The sequence below is a fragment of the Chrysochloris asiatica genome, unplaced genomic scaffold (genome assembly GCF_000296735.1).
Source record: "Chrysochloris asiatica unplaced genomic scaffold, ChrAsi1.0 scaffold00124, whole genome shotgun sequence".
Taxonomy (NCBI): Eukaryota; Metazoa; Chordata; class Mammalia; order Afrosoricida; family Chrysochloridae; genus Chrysochloris; species Chrysochloris asiatica.
The window spans coordinates 6,556,330-6,561,370 of record NW_006408642.1 but is presented as its reverse complement, the minus strand read 5'-3'; the positions used below and the strand labels follow the sequence as shown (position 1 = coordinate 6,561,370).

The 5,041-nt window shown below is 39.2% G+C and overlaps 1 protein-coding gene across 1 annotated transcript in view; it reads right to left on the bottom strand.

The window, feature by feature from the left end:
- Positions 1 to 5,041, bottom strand: part of MAP4 (microtubule-associated protein 4) — a 168,236-nt gene that overhangs the window by 140,297 nt on the left and 22,898 nt on the right. The gene's annotated exons all lie outside the window — the stretch shown is intronic.

Here is a 5,041-nt window from a genome sequence, read left to right as displayed (position 1 = left end):
AAAAAAAAAAAAAAAGTCAACCATCAGCTGAAAAATGGATGCTTATAGTTTTCTGGGATTCTCAATGGCTAGTACTGGAACAATATTAGGAAAACAGTTGATTGACAGGGTTATTTACAGTGAGATACTCATTGAAGAGCTGAAACCTTAGTATCAGATTAAAAGCAAAGGACTGCTATCCAAGGTCATTGTGACCTCGCATGACAATGTACGTCCACACACCTCTACCCACACTGTTGACACTGCAAAAAACGTCACTTTGAAGTGTTAAAGCATCCTCCCTACTGTCTTGATCTTGCTCCACGGGACTTTCCTTTTGGTCCCCTGAAACCAGACCTTCAAGGAAGTAAGATTCACCTCTGAAGAAGTGAAGACAGTGGTGCATTCATGTCTCACAGTTCAGCCTAAAACATTTTTAAATAAGGGAATGCAAAGGCTTGTTGACAGGTGGACAAGTGTATTGAAAAGAAAGAGTATGTTGAAAAATTATGTATTTGTCATTGCTAAAAGTTAATTAAAATAAATTCTTCAGCCAGAAAAAAAGACAAAATTATAGCCTTCATTAACTGCCAAACCACTGAGAATCAGGTTCAGCCAAGGTGACATATAACCTTAACTGCCAAAACCAGTGTTACTCTCACATTTTAACTCAGTATTTGTTACTGTAAGATATGAATTATAAAGTATAGTTTCTACTAGTGATGCGAATGCAAAATGCTGAGTAAAAAGAAATTTGCTAAGTGAGGAGTAGGTATAGTTCCTTGTTATAACCTTTGGCCTTTATTCTGGGATGTGTTTAGAAGGTTTTTAAGCAGAGACATGGGCTGCCACTCTTTTAAAAGAATACTGAAAAATGGCACCAAACATTCCTTAATCTCATTCTTTACTCAGCTAAATTTATTCATTTATTATAATGGCCACACAGAACTCCATACTCACAGTTACCAAGTTTATTAGGGAAGTTAACAAGTTACAATTCAGTATAAAAAATGCTCAGGGCACAATTCTTTAGTCAGTACAATCTCTCTTAAGTAATGCCTGCAGGCAGGACTCTTAGCCTTGGCCTCTGTCCTGCTTGGGCAATGTTACAAAGCTCTTTTAGGGCTGCTGATAAATTATGTCCAAAGGCTCTAACTGACCTCTAGCTCGGTGGAACAGAAAACCATGGCTTGAGGTATCCCGCTCCACAAGTGAGTAGTCTGTCCAAAGTTGCTCAATTTTTCTCAGTCCATGGTCCCTCATTCTGTTTGGTGCTCTGACTCTTGGTTCTGTTGTTGTTGCTGCTGCTACTGCTGCTGCTGCTACTTCTCTCCAACTCCTGTTACTCCCTGGTGTTATAGCTTTTTATCCCTGCATCAAGGACGTTCAATGAAGAGGATCTTGGGATTCAAAGGATGCCCTTCCTGGCTCTTCTTCCTTGAGGGTAGTGAGATCCATCCCCAAATCTGCTTCTGAGATGGATTATTTTATACTAAGCAGGGAAGAAAAACTGACCGACCAAAATTAACCCTGTTAACAGCCACTCACAACTGAGTCATATAATCCATCAGCAACCTCCTTCACTTTCTCTTTCCCAGACCTATAGGAAGAAAGTCGTTTGGTGGGAGTCTCCAAAGACTAGAGCTAGAAGAGACATTAAATAATTCACCGCATCACAAACACTATGACTGTTTGTTGTTGTTGCTAAGTGTTGTCAAGTAAGTTCTGACTCATAGTGATGCTTATAGAGTTTCCAAGGAGTAGCTGGTGGATTTGAGCCATGACCCTGTACACAGTCCAGTACAGCACCACATCAGGACTCCATTATGACTAGTTGTTGCTGCTGTTCTCAAGCACTGTTGAGTTATTTCTGACTCATAGCAACTCTGTATAGGGTTTCCAAGAAGCAGCTGGTGAGCTTGAACTGTGGACCAAGAGGTTCAAACCGATCTTACAGTTCAGCGCTTTAACATGCAGCACCATAGCATGACTAGTTACTCTTATGCAAATAGACTGTTGGGGGCCAAAGATGTATGTGAGACCACAGGAGTCTAGAGCAAAATTAGAATGAAGAAATTTAAAAATGCAAGGAAATAGTCCAAAGAGTTAATGGGTCACATGAACCCCAGCCCCTATGACTCAGAGACTAGAAGAATTAGATGATACCCAGCTACCACTGCTGACCATTCTGGAAGGGATCACATTAGAAGGTCCTAGATAAAGTGGGGAAAAAATGTAGAACAAAACTCTAAACCATAAAAAGACCAGGCTTAACTGGCCTGACAGACTGTGGAACCCATGAGAATTATGGCCCTTAGACACTCTTCAGACATGGAACAGAACTTACCCCCATGGCTCAACTTTCAGCCAAACTATAGACAAGCCTTTACAGTGAAAAATAGTACTAAGGTTTATACCTATTTTTTCAAGGTAAAGCCAAATAGATTTACGGACAAGTAAAATGTGGATTGTTTGACATAAAAATGGGTCAAGAATAGCTCCAACAAGATTCTGAGGTTTGAGTAATTGAAAGAAATAATTATCATTTTCTAATTAGATAAGAAAGTCAATAGGAGAACCAATTAGGAGTTATATTTTAAAAAAGTTATAAACTCAAAGATTCCTGAGACATTCAAGAGGACATAGAGAGAGGCAAATAGGTAAGAGGGGTCAGGCAGAAGTCTCAAATGGAGATATCAAATTGAGAGAAATCAATAAATAAATGGTAATTAAAGCCATGAGACTGGATTAAGAGTGCCAACAGAGTATTCACAGAGGAGATCTTCAAACACTGTATTCAAGGGCCCCAGCAACAGGAGACTGAGAAGGAGCAAGCAAAAAGGTAAGAACCAAAAAACTACAGTGTTTTACAAACTAAATGAAAATGTTTCAAAGAGGCTGACTATTGTTGTTAGGTGTCGTCGAGTCAGCTCAAATTCCTAACTATCCCAGGTACAATAATCCAGTCCAGTCCTGTGCCTTCTTCACAATCACTACTATGTGTGAGCCCACTGTTGCAGTCACTGTGTCAATGCATCTCACTGAGGGTCTTCCTCTTTTAAACTGACCCTCTACTTTACCAAGCATGATTTCTTTATCTAGGACTGTCCTTCTTCATAACATATCCAATGTATAAGAGACAGTCTTACACTTCTAGCGTCTAAGGATGTACTCGCAAAGCAGATTTGTTCATTCTCTGGCAGTCCATGGGTATACTCAATATTCTTTACCAACACAATAATTCAAAGGCATTCAATTTTTCAGTCTTCCTTATTCACTATGCATGTGCATATGAAGTGAGTGAAAATACTGTGGCTTGGTTAAGGCACACCTTAGGCTTCAGAGTGACATCTTTGCCTTTTAACTACCCACCCCCCACTCCCCTGCGCGCCCCCTCATGCGCAAGAGCAAGTTTCAGAGTCTCTTCTCATATCCATATTGGTCTTTTCTTACTTTCTTGTGCCTTTTAACATTTTAATGATATTTTTGCAGCATATTTGGTCAATACATCATTTGATTTCCTGACTGCTGCTTCTATGGGCAAGGATTATGCATCTAAATCAAATAAAATTTTAAGACAATTTCAAACCTTTCTATTTCTATCATGAGGCTATAATCTAATTTACATTAGTAAGTGCTTCAAGTTCTCTTTGCTTTCAGCAAGAAAGGTTATCATCTCCATACCACAGGTTGTTAATGAGTCTTTCCTCCAATCCTGATGCCACATTCTTCTTCATATAGTTCAGCTTCCAAGACTGTCTGCTCAACATTTAGATTGAATAAACTGGTAAAAGGATACAACCCTGAGGCACACCTTTCCAGATATTAAACCATTCAGTATCTCCTTGTTAAGTGTTCTTGAATTCCCACTCTTCACTATGTTATCCATAATTTGTTATGATCCACACAGCAGAGAGCCTTTACATAGTCAATAAAACAGAGGTAAGCAATCTTTTTGATAGTCTCTGTTTTTAGCCAACATCCATCTGATACCAGCAATGACAGCTCTTGTTTTACACCTCTTCTTTTTTATTTGTAGGACTCCTTTATTAAGTCTTAAACATGACAAAAAAACAAGACAAAGACAAATCATTCAAATGAGGGAGACCATTAGTATGGTGTCAAAATGGTGTCCAAGGGATGCATGGCCATATAGCTCCATGTCCTCTTCTGAAATGGCTTGATTCTATTTCTGGAAGTTCATTATTGCTATATTGCTGAAACCATTTAAAAACAATCTTCAGCAAAATTTTAGTTTTGTTTGATATTAATGATAGTTTAGTAATTTCCAATAAAGTACATTAAATTTGATAATAGAGATGAAAATTGAGCACTAATTATAACATTTAGTAATATAAAGGTATTGTACCTTGATAAGGGAGTCCTGGTATGGCACCATAGGATAAACACTGGCCTGTTAACCACAAGGTCGGTGGTTCAAACTACCAAATGCTCTTCAGCAACCCTATACAGCGTCTCTGTGTCAGAACCCACTCAACAGCATTTTACAACAACAATTTGATACAAGTAGTTTCAATGGCATGACATGAATAAAGTCTAACGGGGTTGGGCTCAAAAGAGAATAGGAAGAAAGGAATTAGAGACAGCTACTCTGGTAGAATAGTGGTTATGAATCAGGCTGAGAACCTTAAGGACAGCAGTTTGAAACTGCCAACTGTTCCGCAGGAGAAAGAGGAGGCTTTCTGCTCCTGTAAAGATTTACAGCCTCAGAAACCCTGTACTGGGTCCGCTATGAGTTGGAACCAACTCCACGGCACATAACCACCACCACTACTACATACACCTCTTTCAAAGAGGGACAAATTAAGATGATGGAAAAAAGATAGTATGTTTAATGCTGATGAATGACATGAGAAAGAGAAGATGTGATAATTCAGAAGAGAGAACTGTGGAAGAACAAACAAGATGGTGGATCGGGTGGACGTATAGCAGAGAGCTCCGCCAACAACAACACAGAATACCCAACCAAGCAGGCTCAGGGGATGGTCCCAGAACTCTGAACCACATATAAAGGAATACTTTGAAGGTTGGAAGGCTCACA